The 22,019-nt window shown below is 41.5% G+C and overlaps 1 long non-coding RNA gene across 1 annotated transcript in view; it reads left to right on the top strand.

Moving 5' to 3' along the window:
• The window catches only part of LOC132344064 (uncharacterized), a 113,014-nt gene extending 92,359 nt beyond the window's left edge, over positions 1-20,655 (top strand). The window contains exon 4 of the long non-coding RNA XR_009493165.1: positions 13,715-20,655. This is a non-coding gene — a long non-coding RNA (uncharacterized lncRNA). The remainder of the gene's footprint in view (positions 1-13,714) is intronic.
• Positions 20,656-22,019: the final 1,364 nt, after the last annotated feature.

The following is a 22,019-nucleotide window of genomic DNA, read 5'->3' as shown; positions in this document are numbered from 1 at the left end:
AGGAATAGTATGGGATAAACCTCCCATTTATTATGGCCATTGGCTGCAGTCTACATCACATGGGGCAGCTAAAGTGCCTATAGAAAACCAGAAGTCTTTCTGGCCTAAAGAACTAGATGACAGAGTTTTGGGCAACCACAGATGCTAAATATAAAATCCACCCAGATCTATGGGTCAAGCATGCACCAGGTGGAACCCAAGCAGCTCAGCTAAAAATAGTAGAACTGAGATTTGAGCTGCTACCCAAAAGATAGAATTTGCAATTTGCATCTAGCCAACTCTATTGCCTTAATTGTTATTATAACATGATGAAAAATTAATAATAACAACTTGCCACTCTTCAGCAGAATGTAACAGAATTCAGAGTACACACAATACAACATTCATAATATCCAGAATATAATCGAAACTGTTAGGCACAGAAAGATCTAGAAAAGTGTCACCTATTTTCAAGAGAAAATAATATCAGTGAAAATGAACCCCTACTTGACCCACATGTTGGAAATAGTAGACAAAGATTTTAAAGTACTTATTATAACTATACTCATTATGTGAGAGAAAATATACTACAAATAAATGAAAAAAAAATAAAACCTCAGTGGAAAAATTTACAAATTGTTAAGACCAATCAGAAATAAAATAGAAATAAAAGATAAAATATTTGAAAAGTTCCACGTTAAACAAGGGGTGGGGACTTTCCAGGTCTGGCCGGTGAAGACCACCTGTGAGTTTCTTTCCCAGCTGGACCACCTCCCACCTCTTGCGGGATGCTGGGGGTGGAGCCCGCCGAGTGCTCCCTGGCTCCTGGCCCCGCCTCCCAGGGCGCCTGGTCCAGCTGATCAGCACGCCCCCAAGGATGGACCCCAAGGATGGCCAGTGCAGCCTGGCCACCCAGTCGGCTCATCACACTTTTCTCCAACTCCCCTCGGTACATCTTTCCCTTCAGTTCAGCTCAGCTCAGCCCGTCTCGTGTCCCGGTCCCTCCTCCCCTTTATCCAGGCCAGTGCAAACCATCTCCCTCGGCAGCAAGGAAGTTGGGGTTCAGGTGGCCTTCTCTCTGCTGCTGGTTCCCAGCAGAGCACGGGCCTCTCCTGCTAGAATTCTAGTCCTCAGAACAGCGCATGTCCGGCCTCCCCCATCTCTCCCATGATTGGACCAGTCCATCACACACTCTGTAGCTTCCCCTTCCAACAGTTCTATTAGTTCAGTCCTGACCAAGAGAACTCAGAGCTTCGTCTGCGCCTCCTTGTTCTAGCTCGCTTCTGTTCCACTACCTTGCTTTTGTTACCCAAACTCTCTCTCTCTCTCTCTTTCCCCTTACAAATGGCTTTGCAGCAGCCCTGGGAGTGCGCGGCAGCACCGATAATGTCTCCATGGTTCCTTGTTAGCTGCACTCTAAGCAGGAAAGTGACTGGGCCTGACAATGTAATTTACATCGCTGTATAAAACTATCTGTGGAAGCCAAGCTAATTTGTGCCAGATTAGGCTATTTGTCTCAGCCACTGTCTAGCCGCACAATCTATCAGAAGGCTGTTTTCAAATATCGCTCTTCAAGCGTGCCCTTGAGAGGCAGAAATTGATTGGGATCTTAGAGAGCAAAATTACAGCAATAACTTAAAAGAAACAATAATTACTGAATCATACCAGTGTCAGCACTCTGCAAAACACGAAATAGCCATCAAACCCCAATCCAATATATTCCGAAGCGAATTTATTGAATGGAAAAAGCAGTTGAGTGAGGGTTTTTCGGCGCTCCCCTCCCCTTCCCCTGTACATATGGTTATCTCAAAACCGCAAGTGAACGAGTCGATAACTCTTGTCATTGACTGCTCCATTTTCTCGGAGTCAGGGCCGATCCATTAGCCGCCTCTGCTTCACCCTCTCCCTTGCCTCTTCTTTCCTTCTCCATCGCCTCTATTCATTTGCTGGGCTCTGCTCTTCAAGCAAACAAACATGTATAACTAATCATCTGTTAAAATGCAGAGGGCCCCTCATAAATCTCCACAGCTGAAATACTTTAATGGGTAATTAATTGATCCTGTTCCAGAGGAGTAATAAGATAATAAATTAGACAATATTTCACTCAGTTGTGTCAGGCTCCTAGCTAATGGTGCTGTAGGGCTCAGCTGAAGGATAATAAATTAGCCAGAAATTAACTGCTAAGAGCTTTCTGCAGAGAAATCGGCTGACAAGTGAGTCTCCCGTGATGCAGGGCTAGACTGGGGTGGCGGTGATCTCTGTGAATGTGAACCCTGGTCTCGGGGGGAGGGGGGCGGGGAGGGTGTGAGGTTATGATCTGGATCCAAGAGACCCTGATGTGTAGTGCTGTGAGGGTGCCCCCTGAACTGTGACAGTTTCTTTGCATACCCGGTAGGTTCTAGGAGCTGACAACTCTTGCCCTTGTGAGCTTTTGAATGGTTTTCTCCCACAAGTCACTGGACTCATTGAGTTTTTATGGGTTTCACCCACTCTTGACCAGTATAGCTATCAAACACCCAAAGCCACCAGCTCCATCAGCTGCTCTCTAAGCAAGTATGCTGATACAGAATGAGCCTTCATGAAAAAGAGACCCACACTCTGTCACAAACAAGGGTTTCATAAAAGTTAAGTAGAAAAAAAAGAGTAGGGAGAGAAGGTGTGAATTCCAATTTTTAACAGGTTCCAGGGTAGGAGGGAGAATGGGCTTCCCTGGTGGCTCAGATGGTAAAGAATCCACCTGCAGTGCAGGAGGACTGGCTTTGATCCCTGGGTTGGGAAGATTCCCTGGAGGAGGGCATGGCAATCCACTTCAGTATTCTTGCCTGGAGAATCCCCATGGACAGAGGAGCCTGGCGGTCTACAGTCCATGGGGTCGCAAAGCACAACACAGCACACAGGAGGGAAAATAACTCTTGGTTTTATTAAGGAAGTCAGGGAGGGTGGTCATAATTCATGGTGAAGATAAGAACTTAGACCTGGAAGGTTGGGTGGGCCTTTGCTGGAGGACATGGGAAGTCAGTTTCCTCATATAGGAAGGGTGTGGAATAGGAGTGGGAGGTGGCAGGGGAACTCAGTATACAGTGAAGCATTGGGGCTATGAGGTCATTTGAACTCCCCTCGATTTTTACTAGTTGTGTGACCTTGTCTAGGTTACTTAACTACTCTGTGCTTTGGTTTGCTCACCCGTAAAACGGTGTTAGGATGAATGAGTGAAATATACATGAGAAGCTTCTGGTTCTATATCTCACCCCCAGGAGGTGCTACATTAATGTTGGTTATGATATAGTGGGCAGTGGGTGGGTTAGTATTGACAAGCAAAGGAGGTGACAGCCAAAGAAAAGAGAAGAGTTGGCAGTGGGCGACAGTGGGCTGCTCCTCTTAGTCCAGAATAAGGACCAGATCACCCCACCTCCACCTGAAAGATGGTCCAAACTGATGTGTGCTCACCTTTTGCCAGACTGCTCCTGATTGCTCTGGGAAATGTGGGTGGATCAATCTTCTGAGTCATGATGAATATGGCAGTATAGGTTGAAGGCATAACAGAGCTTGATTATTTAAATGAGGAAATGCATTCAAGACACTGAGCCAGTGCTGGTCATTGTGATCAATGGCAGGGTTACTGAGTCCCAAGTTCATACCTCTTGCTGTATAATAGACAGTAAATTGAGAGATGGGTTGTTGGGGCAAAGAATAGTGACTTTATTCAGAAAGCCAGTAGACCAAGAAGATGGTGGACTAGTGTCCCAAAGAACCATCTTACCTGAGTTAGAATTTAGGCTTATTGTATACTAAAATGGGAGGAGATGTGGTTGGTTGTTGCAAACTTCTTGGTGTAGGAGTCCTTTTTTCTTGCAGCTGTCCATGCTGGTCAGGTCACTGATGTTCCTGTAAACCTCCAGCAAGACAAAGGTTATTCTCTGTTCTGCAACTTTTTATCTCTATATGAATGTGAAAGTGTTAGGCCTTTAAAAGTCAGAGCCTTGAGAATGAGCTATTTTATATATTTCAGGCTTGTTAGCAACATTCTTATCTCAAAAACAATAGAAAACAAAGGCTAAAGAAAAAGAAATAGATCCAATATGGAGTCGGATTTGTTCTTTCCTATTAGTATCCCCTTGCCTGGGTCTCCCTGCTCTGCATCTTCCTGGTTGGCCATCGTGGGGAAGACAAGGCCTTGCACAGTCCCTGATAGGCTCAGGGCAGCTGGAAATGCCTTGGGCCATGCAGTAATGTTCTACCTCAGAGGGAGAAGCAGAGTCTCTTCCAGGGCCTAGAGCCCTGAACGGCCACAAGCAGAACAGGTTCAGCTGCAAACTGCACTCTGTGTAAAAGCAGGCATTTCCCCAAGTAGAAAAGGCAGAGTAACACAGAGTCCATTAACAGAGTCCATTAAATGATACTCATTTTAAAAATAAACATGTGCTCATTCATCCTCTATTCCTTTATGTGGAATGACTTCCTGACTCGCGTCAGCTTGTGCACTTCCTATTTCACTATAAAGGCCTAGATCTTTGTACCTTTGACCTCAGAGCTGGAAGAGAGGTTGAGGTCACTGGTCTACCTGTCCCAGATTACTTGTTCTGGGTCTTGGATCACACAAGCCGAGGAATGGCTGAAATTATTTCTGAGCCAGTGGGACAGCATTTTAGATTCTCAGTGATCTTTACATGAGCCTTAAACCTTCTCTTTTTTACAGGCCAAACCTGCCCAGCTCCTCAGACCATTATGTGTGTGCCATTTCCTCTTTTTACTGTGAGAAAAAAATGTAAAAAGAGAGGTATCATGCACATATATGCAACTTGATTAATCATCATCAAGTGAATACCCATGGATGGGCGAAACTTGAGTTTCTTTCCCTGGTGTGTGTGTGTGTGTGTGTGTGGGTGTGTGTGCTAAGTCGCTTCAGTTGTGTCCAATTCTTTGTGATCCTGTGGACTGTAGCCTGTCAGGCTCCTCTGTCCATGGGATTCTCCAGGCAAGAATACTGGAGTGGGTTGCCATGCCCTCCTCTGGGGGATCTTCCCAACTCAGGGATTGAACCCTCATCTCTTATGTCTCCTGAATTGGCCGGCGAGTTCTTGCACCACCACTTGTCCTTGGTCTGGAGTAACTACCCGGACTTCTGTGAAAACCATTTCTTTGTTTTCCTTTGTAGACTTATAATTTATTTATCCCCAAGCTGTAGGGTTTAGTTTTGCCAACAGTCTTGACACTGTATGTCGTTTTTGTGCCTTCATATACTAATGAGATTCACCCACATGAATCTTGTTGCCACAGCTTGTTCATTATTCTTGATATATGGGTTATATACATTTTATTTGTATCAATGGATATAATTTTATTGATCTATAATCATTTATTGATGATTCCACTGTATGGATATACCACAGTCTACTCCCGTGATCTTTCAAGCATGGATTTTTCAGTTGTTTCCGGTTTCAGCCAGATGAACAAACAGGGCAGTGACAGGCATTTAGCCTCAAAACACACAGGGACATGTCACTGGGATGTGGACCTAGGAGTGGAAGGCTGCGTCACATGGCGGGTACCTCTCCACCTTCACCCAACTGGTGCCCAGAATGATTGTCTAAGTCTCACAACACAAAGAGGTGCGCTTGTTCCTGTGGGAGACTCAAAGATGGCTGCAGGGATCCCTTCTAGAAATTCTTGCTGCTCAGCTCAGCCACTTCCGGTCGGCCCCACGCGGAGCCCTTTGCCCTAGAACATGCCCACCCAGGACTGTCTGGATCTGGGGGCTGTAGTGCTGTGCTGTGCTTAGTCGCTCAGTCGTGTCCGACTCTTTGCCACCCCATGGACTGCGGCCCACCAGGCTGTAGGGTTGGGGAGCAAAGGGATGGCTGGTGGAGGGGCTCCACAGCGCCCCCTCAAGGCTCTGTTCCACCTGCGCCTTTCCTCTCTGCTCGCCTGCTTCTTCCCGTCCATTTATCAGAGGCTGCTGCTGCTGCTGCTAAGTCGCTTCAGTCGTGTCCGACTCTGTGTGACCCCATAGACGGCAGCCTACCAGGCTCCCCGTCCCTGGGAGTCTCCAGGCAAGAACACTGGAGTGGGTTGCCATTTCCTTCTCCAATGCATGAAAGTGAAACGTGAAAGTGAAGTCGCTCAGTCGTGTCCGACTCTTCGCGACCCCATGGACTGCAGCCTACCAGGCTCCTCTGTCCATGGGATTTTCCAGGCAAGAGTACTGGAGTAGGGTGCCATTGCCATCAGAGGCTGGTCCTTCATAAACTCCTCACACACTAGGTTCCATATCAGAGCATCGCCTACAGCTGCTCACCCCATTTGTGAGTGCTCCTGGCGGCTCCTCCTCCTCACCACCGCTTCATATCAACAGACTTAAAATTTTGCCAATCTGATCACTTATAAAGGATATCTCATTGTGTTCTCAGGCAGATTTCCTTAGTTAAAATTTCAGAAATCAGATTTATTGAGATGTAATCTACATACTGTAAAGCACCTCCTTGTGACGTGAACAGTTTGATGACTATGGACAACTGTATACCCGTCATGTATTCTCCACCAGAACCAAGACATAGAGCATGCCCATCACCCAGACGTTCCCTCAGGGCCCTCTGGAGTCAGTTCTCTGTCCTGTCATCCACCCCATCACTCATCTTTCTTCTCTCACTGTAGGTTTGCCTTTTCCAGGTGTTCGGTAAATGGAATTATCTGGAAAAGACTTTTTTGCATGTGTCTGGCTTCTGCTTTGCGGAATGCTTTTGAGATTCATCTGTGTTATAGGATATATGGATAGTTTGTTCCTTTTTCCTGCTGTCTGGTATTCAGTTTTATGAATGTATTCCAATAGATCCCTTCTCTTTTTGAAGAGAATTTGCAGTTCTGGTTTTTGGCAATTATGAATAAAGCTCTGGAGACATATTAGTACACATATTTTTGGGGGTATATGCTTTCATTTCTCTTGGACAAATACGTAGGAGTGGCATTGCTGGATCATAGGATACGTGTAATTTTGACTTTAGAAGAAACCATTGAGCAGTTCTACAGTGGTCTCTCCATTTTACACTTTACATATCAGTGGTTTGTAAGAATTCTGATTGCTTCTTACCCTTGCCAACACTTGGTATATTTTGTCCTTTTAATTTGAGCTATTATAGTGTTTGTAGTGATATTTTACTTTCACTTACATTTCCATGGTGGCCAAAGATGTTGAGCATCTTTTAACACACTTATTGGCCATTTCTGTGTTGGCTTTGGTACAGCATCTGTTTAAATCTTTTACCTATTAAAAAAGTTTAGCTGCTTTCTTATAATGCTGTTGTTAGGAGTCAAGAGTTTTCTGTATATTCTGGACAAATTCTTAACAGATATGTGTTTTGCAAATACTTTCTCCTGGCCCGTGGCTAATACTTTATTTTCTTAAGAGTGTCTTTTAAAGTGGAGCTTTTAATTTTGATGAAGTCCAATTTATTGATTTTTTAATACTTTGAGTTTTTCATACCCTATCTAAAAATTTTTTTTTGCCTACCCAAGTCACAAGTTTTTTCTTATTTTTTTTCTCAAGGTTTTATAGTTTTACCTTGTAATTATGCATAAATTTGTGTTTTGCTGATTTCTAGTGAGAATAAGCAATTTTCCATAAGTTTGTTTTCCATATGAATTTCCTATTTATTGACAGGCTGAAGTCTTTTGCCCATTTTCCTATAACGTTTTTACTATCTTATTGATTTGTAGGAGTCTTTATATATTCTGGAGAGTGTCTTTTGTTAGTTTTATTCATTATTTACATCTTCCCCCACTCTGTGACTTGCCTTTTCAGTATCTTTATGGTATCATTTGTGACTAGAAGTCCTTAATATTAAGGGATTTGAATTTATGTTTTATTTCCTTTATGATTAGTGCCTTATGTCTCCCATTTAAGAAATTCTTTTCTAATCTGGGGTCACATTTTATTCTCCTATATCAAAGATTCTTAAATTTCTCAGTTCATGGTTCCTTTTAATGTCCTGGTTATTTTTTTCACAGTATGCTTAGGTCCAAAGAATACCTAACACTTCCATTTATTAGGTAGCTAGGTCCAGAGAACTTACTGAACATTTATGTCCTTGCTACTTTGTAGTCATTTGAAAAGATAATACCCATACGAAGAAAAATCATGTAGTTTTCATTTTTAAGTAATTGTAATCACCTACTAAGGGGATATGTGAGCCTGTTGGGCATTGCACAGCTACTGAAATCTCAGATTAAGTTTTCTTATTTCATATTGTTTTTTAGGGGGATTTGCTTTTAATTATGGCAACTGCTGAAAACTCAGCTTCGCAAAGATATGATGCCATCGGAAGGGACTGTAGCTTGATTTAATATTGGATCCATCCAGAGGTGATCATTTGTACAGTGTCGAGTATGCCTGTGTTTCCCTCAAAAATGTAAATATCCCATGATACCACTGTGATGCTATGTCCTAGGGCACCTTGGTGAATAGTTTGGGACCCACATTTCTATACTGTTTGTAAATATTGTTTTGCTTTTAGTAGTTTGATCTTTAGTTCATCCTAATTTGGGTTTTGTGCATTCTGTGTTAGAGGTCCAATTCAACTTTTTCCAAATGTATACATGGTTATCTCAGATCATTTGATAAATCCTGACCAATAATCTGCAGTGGTACCTCTGTCATAAGTCAAGAATCCATATACATGGAGGTATCTCCTGTAGTATTATTACATTATCTTAATTACTGTAGATTTATAATGAGTCTTGGTATCTGGCAGAGCAGGTTCTCCTACCTTTTATTCCTCTTCTAGAGTATTTTGCTTCATCTTGACCTTTTGCATTTCCATATGAAATTTAGAATCAACTTGTTAAGTTCCCCCCACCCCAAAAAAGTCCTCTTTGAGGTTTTATTTCAATAGTACCAAATCTACAAAATAAAACATAAACCCCTCAAAACGTCTAAAGCCAGAAACCAAAAAATGCTCAAATTTTAGGGAGTATTTTAAACCATACAATATTGAGTGTTATAGTTAATGGATAAGGTACAACTCTATTTCGGTCTTCTTTGATGTCTTTTAACAAAGTTTTATAATTCTCCCCATCAAGACGTATTTTTAGGTACTTTGATGTAAATAGGGCTTCCCTGGTGGCTCAGATGGTAAAGAATCTGCCTGCAGTGCAGGAGACCCAAGTTCAATCCCTGGGTTGGGAAGATCCCCTGGAGAAGGAAATGGCAACCTGCTCCAGTATTCTTGGCTGGAAAATCCCATGGACAGAGGAGACTGCCTTTTAAAATATTTAATTTCTCTGTTTGCTGGAACATAGGAATAGCCCCCAATATTTTAACTTGCTTAATTTTCTTTTCTAATTTTTTTGTTGCACTATAGTTGATTTAGGATATTATGTTAGTTTCAGGTATACAACAAAGTAATTTGGTTATACATATATATATATATATATATATATATATATATTCTTTTTTTGATTCTTTTTCATTATAGTTTATTACAAGATGTTGAATATAGTTCCCTGTGTGTGCATGCTCAGTTGTGTCTGACTCTTTGTGACCCCTAGGAACTGTAGCCCACGAGGCTGTTCTGTCCATGGAATTTTCCAGGCAAGAATATTAGAGTGGGTTGCCATTTTCTACTCCAGGAGATTTTCTCCACCCAGGGATCAAACCCAGGTCCCCCGCGTTGGCAAGCAGTGTCTTTACCCTGGGAAGCCCCATAGTTCCCTGTGCTCTACACTAAATTCTTATTGTTTATTTTATATATGTATAGTTTTTTAAAATATAGTTTCAAACTTATAGACAAGTTGTAAAAAATTTCATATATCTTTAAACCAGATTCACCAGTTATTTACATTTTGACCTGTTTGCTTTTTCAAATAAAATATAACATCTTTTAAAATATGTATGTATATATATATATATATTTATATATATATACCTACATAAATATATAGTAAAAAATTATTGCATTAAGTTACAATCCCATAATAATGTGTTCACATTATTGTGGTAGACCTGAAGTATGCTACATGGATCCCCTTTCATTTTTCTGAGGTATATTGAGCCTCGATTTATGACCCTGTGTATCTTGGTAAATCTTGGTGAATGTTCCTTGTGGCCTTTGACATACTTTGCTGTCATTGAGTGCAGCGTTCTATAAATGACAGTTAGGTGAAGGTGGTTGATTATGTTGTTCAGATTGTCCATATTTTATTGTTCTGTTTAGTTGTCCTACAGTTAGAGGATGGTATTAACCTTCAGTTATCAAGACTATGTCTATTTCTCCCTTTGTTTTGTCAGTTTTCACTTCATGTAGTTGGAAATTCTGTATTAAGTGCATAGGGACTTATGATTGTCATGTCTTTCTGATAATTGATCTTTTAATCATTGTGAAAAATCACTCTATTTCTGGTAATGCTTCTTCTCTTGAAATCCATTGTGTTTCCATTTCCAAATCATACCATCATGATTTCCATTCCAAATCATCCATTTTTTTGTTATTAATATAGCCTCTCCAGAATTCTTATGATTAGTGTTTGCAATGGTGTATCTTTTTCTGTCATCTTACTTTCAACCCATCGGTGTCTTTTGATTTAAAGTACATCTCTTATGCACAGCAGATGGATCTTGCTTTTAAAATTCTGTCTGACAATCTTTGCTTTTTAATTGGAGTGTTTAGTCAATTAACATTTAATATAACTGTTGATATGGTTTGATTTAGGTCTGCCATTTTGACACTTGTTTTCTATTTATCCCATCTGCTTTTTCTTTCTTTTTTCTCCTTTTCTGCCTTCCTTTGTGAAAATCAAAGTCAAGTCTTCCTCCCTCCCTTCCCTCTCTTCCTCCTTCTCTTATTCCCTACCTCCCTGCTTTCCTTTCTTCCTGACTCCATCCCCCACCTTCATTTATTTTGAATCCTTAAGATATATCATTTGCGTTATTTTTTAGAGGTTTCTCTAAGGATTATAAAATACCTCCTCAACTTATCAGAATATTTTTAGAATTAACATTTTATCACTTCACACAAAATTTTAAGATCTTGCAAAAATATAGTTCTACTAACTCTCCTGAATCCTTTGTGCTATTGATGTTTTATATATTACATCTATATATCTTAAGAATTTCATAATAGCGTGGCATAATTTTTCTGAAACAGTTACATGCCTTCTAAAGAAATTGAAAGAAAAAAAACATAGTCTTTTACGTTGCTGTTCAGTCACTAAGTCGTGTCCTACTCTTTGTGAAACTGTGGACTGCAGCATGGCAGGCTTCCCTGTCCTTCACTATCTCCTGCAGTTTGTTCAAATTCATGTCCATTGAGTTGGTGGTGATGTTATCCAACCATCTCATTCTCTGCCACCCTCTTCTCCCTTGGCCTTCAATCTTTCCCAGCATCAAGGTCTTTTCCGATGAGTTGGCTCTTCACATCAGATGGCCAAAGGATTGGAACTTCAGCTTTAGCATCAGTCTTTCCAATGAATATTTGGGGTTGATTTCCTTTAGGATTGGCTGGTTTGATCTTCTTGCAGTCCAAGAGACTCTCAAGAGTCTTTTCCAGCACCACAATTTGAAAGCATTAATTCTTCAATGTGCAGCCTTCTTTATGGTTCAACTCTCACATCTGTACTCGACTGCTGGAAAAGCCGTAGCTTTGACTATCCAGACCTTTGTTGACAGAGTGATGTATTTGCTTTTTAATAGCTGTCTAGGTTTGGCATAGCTATGCTTTGCTGTGCTTAGTCACTCAGCTGTGTTCGACTCTTTGTGACCACATCAACTGTAGCTCTCCAGGCTCCTCTGTCCATGAGATTCTCCAGGCGAGAATGCTGGAGTGGGTTGCCATGCCCTCCTCCAGGGGGGTCTTCTCAACTCAGGGATTGAACCTAGGTCTCCTGCAATGCAGGTGGATTCTTTACTGTCTGAGCCATATTTGCCCACAATTAGCCACTCTTGGTGCTTTTTATTTTTTCTTTTCAGTAAATCCAAGTTTCCATCTGGTATCATTTACTTCCAATCTGAACAACTTCTGTTTGCATTTATTTATTTTTGTCTGCGCTGAGTCTTCGTTGCTTTGTATAGGCTTTCTCTAGTTGCAGAGAACAGGGGCTACTCTTCGTTGTTCTGTGCAGGCTTTTCATTGCAGTGGCTTCTCTTGTTGCAGAGCACAGGCTCTAGGCATGTGGGCTTTCGTAGTTGTAGCACATGGGCTCAGTGGTTGAGGCACATGGACTTAATTGCTCTGTGGAATGTGGGATCTTCCCGGGTCAGGGATTGAACTTTCGTCCCCTGAATTATCAAGCAGATTCTTATCCACTATGCCATCAGGAAATGCCTTCTTTTTGCATTTTTGTAGTTTGGGTTCAATGATGACTAATTCTTTTTCAGTTTTTGTTTGTTTGTTTGTTTGTTCTAAAAATGTCTATATCACCATCGTTTTTTTAAAAAATGTATTTTCGTTGGATATAGAATCCTGGGATAATTTTTTTCACTCTGACCCTTTAAAGATGTCTTTAAATGGTCTTCTGGTTTTCATTGTTTTTTATATGAAACAGCTGTGAGTCCTATTGTTCTTTTTCTGTATGCAACGTATCCTTTTCCTTTGATAACTTTCAAGATTATCTATTTATCTCTAGACCCGGATTCTATCCCTGGGTCTGGAAGATCCCCTGGAGAAGGAAATGGCAACCCACTCCAGTACTCTTGCCTGGACAATCCCATGGAGGGAGGAGCCTGGTGGGCTACAGTCCATGGGATCGCAAAGAGTCAGACACAACTGAGCGATTTCACTTCACTTCACTTCACTTCATCATTTTTACTGTAGTTTACCTCTGTGCAGTTTTTCACTGTAGTTATGTTTTCTAGGATATGCTGACCTCCTTAGATGTATAGTGTTATGTTTATCACATAAATTTGGAAAAGTTTTGCCCATATATCTCTAATTATTTATAGTTTTCCTGGTCTTTCTCGCCTCTCCTTCTGGGACACTAATCATATGTGTATTAGACCTCTTGATATTGTCCTAAAGATTATTGAGGTTCTGTTCCTTTCTCAAAAACATTTTCTTCTTTTTCCAAAAGATTGGATACTTTTTAATGATTTATCAGTAAGTTCACTGACCCAATCTTCTATTGTCTCCAATGCACTGTTAAGGCTACCTAGTCATCTTTTAACTTCAGATATTGTAATTTTTAATTAAAATTTTTCCATTACTTTCTTTTCTATAGTATTTTTTCTCTACTGAGATTTCTGTTTTTTTGTTTGTTTTCATTATGGCATTAGTTACTTAAAGACTTTGGACATATTTATAATGGTTTCTTTAAGTTCTTGCTTGCTAATGCTAACATCTGAGTTATCTATACATTGGTTTATATAGACAAGATTTTTTTTTCTTGATTCTAGGTCACAGTTTTTTTGTTTATTCCCACTCCCTCTTGTCTAATATTAAAAAAAAATTTAAACTAGACATTATTGATGATACATTGTAGAGACTTTGGATTCTGTTATATTCCTTTGAAGAATGTTTATTTTTGACCCAGCAGGTAGTTACTTGACTGGGTTCAAACTCCAGACTGTTCTCCCTGGAGCAAACAAGAGTTGAAATCTTTGTTTACTCTCTCGGCCCTCATTCAGCTGTTGTTTCCCATTGGTTTCCTTAGAATTTCTCCCAGACATGCAGTTCAAGAGCTAGTCAAGGATTTGGGTGGAATGATATGTAGATTTGGAGACTGTCTTCATGCTTCACTTTTTCTTTTGCAGGATTTCTCCTCTTACTATTCAGCTGCTCTGGAAATCCATTTCCTGACTCTTGAAGGCAGTAAGTTGGAAGCTTTCTGTTTGCCATCCAGATGTTTCATGTTTTGTGGACTATAGAGTATCCTTGGGCAGAAACAGACTCAGGGGAGTTCCTTTCTTTCAAGGTTTGACTCTTTTAAGTAGATTCACAGATATAGAGAACAAACTAGTGGTTACAGTGGGGAAGGGACGGGGAATAGAGGTGTGGGGGAGTGAGAGGCACAAACTGTTGGGTGTAAGGTAGCAATGTTGTATTGTGCAACATGGGGAATTTAACCAGTGTTCTGTAATAACTGTAAATGGAAAGTGACTTTAAAAAGTGTCATGTGTGTAAGAAATTTGACTCTCTCCATTTCTGATTGCTTTTGGTTGCCCTCTAATACCCTCAAATAGTTGGTTTTAAAACTATTTTTATGTATGGATGTGAGAGTTGGGCTGTGAAGAAAGCTGAACGCCGAAGAATTGATGCTTTTGAACTGTGGTGTTGGAGAAGACTCTTGAGAGTCCCTTGGACTGCAAGGAGATCCAACCAGTCCATCCTAAAGGAAATCAGTCCTGAATATCTGTTGGAAGGACTTGATGTTGAAGCTGAAACTCCAATACTTTGGCCACCTCATGCGAAGAGCTGACTCATTGGAAAAGACTCTGATGATAGGAGGGACTGGGGGCAGGAGGAGAAGGGGACGACAGAGGATGAGATGGCTGGATGGCATCACCAACTCAATGAGTTGGTGTGGACATGAGTTTGAGTAGACTCCAGGAGATGGTGATGGCAGGGAGGCCTGGCCTGCTGCTATTCATGGGGTCGCAAAGAGTCAGACACGACTGAGTGACTGAACTGAACTGAAAACTATTTTATAAATAATTACCATGCGAGTGTTAGTCAAATACAAATGACTGTCATCTCAGAATGGTTTCTAAATTAATTTTTGTATGTTGATTATATAGAAAGAAATTGAAAAATTTTAAATTAATTCTAAGAATTCTAGTTGTTTATGTATACAATTATCTGTATGTAGTGATACTGCAATTTCTTATTTTTCATTCAGTATTCCTTTTATTTCTGTGCTTTGCTTTACTGTATTGGCTGACACATCTAATATATGTTGAAAAGAAATGGTGATAAAGGAATTTTAAACAGTTTTTCTTTTTGGCTCCATTGTGGGGCATGTGGCATCTTGGTTCCCCAGCCAAGGATTGAATCTGTGCCCCCTACAGTGAAAGCACAGAAGCTTAACCACTGGACCACCAGGTAAGTTCCTAGAAGAATCTTTCATTTGGTTCATATCTTAAAGGGAAAGTTTTCAAAGTCCAACGCTTAAGTACTGTATTATATTATTTATATTTTTAAATAGCTATCATTTTAAACAAATTACTTCTATCCCTTATGAATGGGCATTAAATTTTACCAAGCACTTTTTTTCTCCATCTATTGAGATGTTTGAATGTTGTTTGGTTTAATATGTTAATGTGTTGAATTGCACTAATTGGTTTTCTAACATTTAATCAACTTTGTGTTTTTGGAATAAATCCAGTGTGGTAAGATTTATTATCCTTTTTAACATATTGCTTGATTCATTATACTGGTATTTGGTTTAGAATGTTTACACCTATGTGCATGAATGAAATAGAAATACCGTTTTTCTTGTGTACTATAATCAAACCCTTGTTGAGTTTGATTATAAAGGTTATGCTAGCTTCATAGGATGAGTTAGGAAGAAGTTGTGTATAATTGGAATTATTTTCTCCTTGACTAATTGGCCAAATGTGCTGATGATACCATCTGGGTTTTCAGGTTGCTTTGTAGAAAGATTTTTGATTTCTGCTTAAATTTATTTAATGACAGAACATACAGGTTTTCTATTTTGCTTGCATCCATTTTAGTAAGATCTGTTTGTATTGGTTATTGAACTGCTGCTTTTTCTTTCCAAGTCACCCTGTAGCTTCTACTCTGTGATGCCAGTGGTAGGACTTGACTGTATAAACAAACTTGCCTCTTTGTCATCTGGGTTCCTGTTAGGTTCTTCAGTAGGGGATTCTGGAAGGACATTGGGAGGGAGGAGGAAGGAAGGTACTTCCACTTTCTTATTTACTTCTATACTATCGGCAGTGCTCAGCAAGAGCATCTTACCTTGGAAGCAGCCTTATTGTGACCCTGCAGAGGTACCACGAGCAGCTGGACAACATCGGCAGCAGCCACTCTGTCCTGAGGACTAAGTCCCAGCTGTCTGAGTTTCTTTTATGAACCTAGGCGGAACTGGCAGCACACAAGTGTGTCCTCTTCTCAGTGGTATGAGCTCCAGCTTCTTGAAGGTCCTACTTTAAGCTTCTAGTTCTGATAATCTCAGCCGTTTCCCTCTTCCCCAGCCTTAACTGGTTAGCTGCTTTCTCCAGTTATCATCAACATGAAAGCTCAATATTTTCTCTTTGTTTTATCAGCCCTCTGCTGCTGCTGCTGCTGCTAAGTCGCTTCAGTCGTGTCCGACTCTGTGCGACCCCATAGATGGCAGCCCACCAGGCTCCCTGGTCCCTGGGATTCTCCAGGCAAGAACACTGGAGTGGGTTGCCATTTCCTTCTCCAATGCATGAAAGTGAAAAGTGAAAGTGAAGTCGCTCAGTCGTGTCTGACTCCTAGCGACCCCATGGACTGCAGCCCACCAGGCCCCTCCGTCCATGGGATTTTCCAGCCAAGAGTACTGGAGTGGGGTTGCCATTGCCTTCTCCGTATCAGCCCTCTAGGATTTGCATAATCAATTCTTTTTTTTTTTTTTTTCCCTGTTAATATATCTTCTGTGGACTCTTCCTGATTGGACCCTGAGTGAGTGAGTGAAAGTCGCTCAGTTGTGTCTGATTCTTTGCGACCCCATGGACTATACAGTCCATGGAATTCTCCAGGCCAGAATACTGGAATGGGTATCCCCTTCTCTGGGGATCTTCCCAACCCAGGGATTGAAGCCAGGTCTCCCGCATTCCAGGCAGATTCTTTACCAGCTAAGCTGCAGGGAAGCCCGATTGGACCCTGGCTGGTACAATATTTGGTAATGGAAGTGGTCACAGGCCTCTTAAAAATGTCTGGGATTTGATGTTTTTTTTTTTTTCCCCCAGTCTTGAACACAATGCTGAAGTCCTTGCCAATGGCAAACGGGTTACTACTCATCCATAGCATGATAATATGATAAACTTGTCACCTGTGGCTGATTGCGATAAAGAGCTTACTGTGCCAAGTGCCTTGGGCACTAAATAACTATGGGGTTTGATTAATATGGTGATAATGGTAACTTCAAGAGCCTGGGTGTGAAATAGCTTCTTCCAGCTGCACTGGAGAACTCACACATGGACAATGACAAAGTGAAACAATCAACTCAAGGGTTCAGAAAACCAGGGCGCTTTTACAGCCAGCCTGGAAGATTCTCTTACCATGTGCGGAGTGAATCTAGATGAAAATTTGACTCAGAATTTGGTTGTGTAGGCTGTAGAATTATAACATAAGTTTAAGTCATGGATCCACCAAGTTTCTACCTGGTTGACTTGTTTGAAACTGAAATTTGAACTTCCAAGTCTCTCTAAGACTCCCTTGTTAAAGGAAGCAGCCTGCTCTTCTAGAGTCGACTAGATCAGCTTTCCCTATGTTTTTAAGACCGGTCATAACCTCACCTAAAGCCGGCATCTTTCAAAGGATACCTATTCTCCTCAAGTCTCCCAGCCCCCATCTCTTTTGCCTCTGTCTGACCTGAAAAAAAAAAAATCGTTTATACTCCAAAATAAATGCAAGATGTTACTAATTGATATCAGCATAAATCTGGGTGAAACATGTATGCTGCAGCTGCTGCTGCTAAGTTGCTTCAGTCGTGTCCGACTCTGTGCGACCCCATAGACGGCAGCCCACCAGGCTCCCCCGTCCCTGGGATTCTCCAGGCAAGAACACTGGAGTGGGTTGCCATTTCCTTCTCCAATGCATGAAAGTGAAAAGTGAAAATGAAGTCGCTCAGTAAGTGTCCGACTCTTCGTGACCCCATGGACTGCAGCCTACCAGCCTCCTCCGTCCATGGGATTTTCCAGGCAAGAGTACTGTAAGGAAGGGACAAAAAGAACAGAATATAAAACTGGATCATGGGACTTCCCTGTTGGTACAGACACTAAGACTTCACACTGCCAATGCAGGAGGCAAGGGTTTGATCCCTTGTCAAGCAACTGAGGTCCCTCAAGTGGTATGGCATGCCAAAGGATAAATAAAATAAAATAAAACTGGATCAAAACAAATGCATTATCTGGGTGCACCTACCAGAGTTAATGGATCTAATGTTAGCACTGGCTTCGAAAATCAGTTTACTTGAGTGGTGGCTGGAATTTTGAATCAACAGTGGCCTATATAAAGAGATGTTGGAGCATCCTGTGGAAGATTCACTCCAAATGTCTGATGGGTTGGGAATTTGGGAATGGATTGATCAGAGGCTGACCGCAGACCCTTCCTCCCCACTCCCACCAAAGCCCCAAGAGACCCTGGACAGTGCCTTTATTTCTTTCCTTTATTAAGGAGAGAGTTGGCAAACATATTAGTGGTTTGAGCACCAGCATGTTTGAAAAGTATTATGGTGACTGATGTGGAGAGCAGCTGCTAAATGTGCTCTCTGGTTTGGAGATCCTAGAAAATGAGTGGCCAAGGAGTAGCTTTTAACTGCAAGATACAAGGTAGACACGACTACTGAAATAGGCATGAAGGACAAAGAAGTCAACAGAATGACCTTCTGGGTTCTTTGTTTTTATTGTTTAGTCGCTAAGTGGCATCTGATTGTTTGCAACCTCATGCACTGTAGCCCTCCAGGCTCCTCTGTTGATGGAATTTCCCAGGCAAGAATACTGGAGTGGGTTGCCATTTCCTTCTCCAGGGGAGCTTCCTGACCCAGGGATCGAACCTGAGTCTCCTGCATTGGCAGCAGGGTTCTTTACCGCCGAGCCACGAGGGAAGCCCTCTGGACTCTTTGGCCATGCCTAATTGATTACTCTGTGTCTAGGAATGAAGTAGATGGGCAGCCCACTAGAATATTAGTTTCTCAGTGTAGTGAAGATATTCTAGATCTGAGGTCCAGAAACTTAATTACTGAACGTACTAGAGAGTTTCAGCTTCTTACTTGTTTTGAGGCTTAAGCCAGATCACAGAGCCCAAGTCCCTTGGTTGACGGGGAGGCTGGCTCCCTAGAGGATGTGCAACACGGCTGCACGAATACTCGGCTACATGCAACCTGCTACAACCACGTTCTGTAAATATTCCTCCAGGCTTTCCCCAAAGGGGCCTTTGGCCACTTACTGCATTTACTGTGCGCTGAAGGGAAAGAAAATCTTCAGACATTTCACGAACTTACTAGACACTGAAATGGCTCTGAATTGGTAACTGGGTCCCCAAATGCTACTGTGATCTGTTTGTCAAAGTGGGATCTTCTGATGACCAGGTGATAAAGAGGAAGCTTTGGCATAAATCCATCGCACAGAGGGCTCAGTGGACCAGAGGGCCCTCTCTGTACCCTTTCCTCTCTGTTCCTGGACATGTACATGGAATAGACATGCTCAGTAATTTGGCTGAAACCCCACATTGGCTCCCTGATCCTTGGAATGAGGATTATTGCTTGCTGACACTTTCCCAGCAGTTTAGTCTTGTCTCCCCAAATAAACTGTTATCTCCCAAATATGGTGAGTCTCACTTGGTTGACTCCATATCCCACAAATGCTTGGGAGAGTGCTTTAGTGTCAGGAACCTGATATGAACGCATTGATGGTAGTTTTCTGAAATCCAGTCAACATCTCGAGGTATTTAGGAGGTATATGGTTACCTTGTGGAGAATGTTCTAGAAAGAGGAGGTAATACTAGCTTTAGGAAAAGAATATAAGGATCTTTGCTCTGGAATTTGCTCTTCTGGAGTCAGGATTTGTAATCACCTACTCTAATACAGGACATGCTGTTTGTGTTTATAGGTCAAAATCTCATTTAATCTTTATGACATCACTGTGAAGTGGATTTTATTATCTCCCTTTTATAGTTGAGGAAACCGAAGCTCAGGAAAGTTAAGTATGTGGCTCTGGGTCACTCTGGAAGCAACAAAAACAGGGGTCCAAACCCAGGTTTTCTGACTCAAAATATAAGGTGTTTTCCATTGTACCCCAGTTGCTTCTTTGGAGACAACTTTGTCTTATTTTTCTTATACTATAGAATATCACCTTTCTCAGGAGTAGTAAATACTTCTTGTCTTCTCAGCAATAATAATTTCAGCAACTACCCTGACCTGAGGGGATGGGAAGGCAGAGAAGAAACTGTTGTTACTTTAGCCCTGGAGCCAAGTATTGACCTGAGACCACTCCCTTTATACAGTAAAGCCCACAAAGATAAGTAAGGAACATTTCAGCAGGACTTACGAAAGGATCAAGTATAATAAAAGGGAGATAAATGTAGAAATTGATAGGAAATTTGATAATCTGCCTTGCAAGAAGTGGCTTGCCCTTTGTCACTTCAGGCTTTGCTCTTAATTTTTCCTTTACGCCTTCTGGCTTTTCTTCTTAGGAGGCTTGCAGTCAGCTCACGTCACCTGGAAAGCTCGTCCACACATTTACTGCCCTGTCCCCACCCCTCCCCTACACCACCTCCAAGACATAAAACCGAGAAAACAAGCAGGACACAACGAAATATTACTCAGCCACTAAAAGGAATGAAATAGGGTCATTTGTAGAGGTGAGGATGGATCTAGAGTCTATCATACAGAGTAAAATAAGTCAGAAAGAGAGAAACAGGTATACATTAATTCATGCTTATGGAATCTAGAAAATTGGTACAGATGAACCTATTTCCAGGGCAGGAATAGAGATGCAGAGAATGGGCATGTGGACCCAGGCATGTGGGGAAGGAGAGGGTGGGACAAACTGGGAGATTAGGATTGACATATATATACCACCATGTGTAAAACAGGTAGCTAGTTGGAAGCTACTGTAGAACATTGGGAGCTCAGCTCGGTGCTCTGTGATGATCTAGAGGGGTGGGAGGCGGGGTGGGTGGTGGTAGGAGGGAGGTCCAAGAGGAAGGAGATATGTGAATACATACAGCTGGTTTATTTCATCATATAGCAGAAACTGGCACAACATTGGAGAGCAATTATATTCCAACAAGGATATATTAAAAAAATAAAACAAGCAGGAAGTTTTGGGTCCAGAAGGGCTTATGGAGGCCCAGAAGGCCTGTGTCCCAGCTGCTCTTTCCTAACTAAAGTCTTCCCTGTTCCTTGGTGATCTATCTTAAACATGATGATGTGACCTTGAAGATTCTGTTTAAAAAAGCTGCCTGAATATAACATGAGAACTCCAACAATTCATATGAAATCTACATGCATTCAGCAAAGGATCAGTTGTTTGTTTGTTTGTTTTTTTTTTTTTTGTACTTTGCCACACTCTTCATCCTGGTTTTGTATAAGGGGAACTCTCATTTCCTAGGGCATTGAAATGGCATAGTTTAGATCAGATTCTCTTAGGGTGTAAACTATTTCCTAAGACAGTTTGGGAGCTGTATTGACTTTTCAGGCCCATTAGCAATCCATTTCTGCCTCTGAAGCTTTAATATAATAGATGCAAAGTCAGAATAACTCAGTGGTGACCTACCTCCAATGTCCCTGGCGGGCCCAAGGAACAAGCAAGAGAATAGGAAAGAGAAAAATACAGAAAATGGACTTTCTTTTTTGAGAAAGACAAGGGGGAAAAAAGAGAAATAATAGGAATAAATAAATGACTAGCACTTACTTTAGCACAGGGATGTACTCTTATTCTGGCTCTTGCTCTGGCAAGCTCAGTAAAGACAGAATTACAATGGATGTGAAAAGCACACCAGTAGGAAAAACAGAGAGTGAGAGGTGGGGCAGAGGGTGGTCGGTAAAGAAGATTTTCTTAAGGTGTAATATCATATCATTTGGGTCTTGAAGAAGGAGAGAGTTTTGAAAAAGGGCAGAAGAGCCTTAAATCAGGTGCAAAGATGCCAGGAACCAGACTCAGAGGCTGCGAGATCCTCATTTAATGTGGGACCTTTGTATTGGTTACCTCCCACATCCACATCCCTAGTACGGTAGCATCCAGCCCAGGGCAGACAACACTGGTGACCCAAGCATTTCTTCTCCACTTCCTCCTTAATAACAGGCTCTTATATTGAACCAGGCACATTGCTGTATCTCCTGCAGTGATGGGTGGGCTTCTAACTAAGTGTTGGTCAGTGAGATGTAAGTGGAGGGATTTGTGGGATTCT

Source organism: Bos taurus, chromosome 27 (genome assembly GCF_002263795.3).
Source record: "Bos taurus isolate L1 Dominette 01449 registration number 42190680 breed Hereford chromosome 27, ARS-UCD2.0, whole genome shotgun sequence".
NCBI classification, from domain to species: Eukaryota; Metazoa; Chordata; class Mammalia; order Artiodactyla; family Bovidae; genus Bos; species Bos taurus.
The sequence above is the reverse complement of the archived record's forward strand: the minus strand, read 5'-3'. Positions and strand labels throughout refer to the sequence as shown.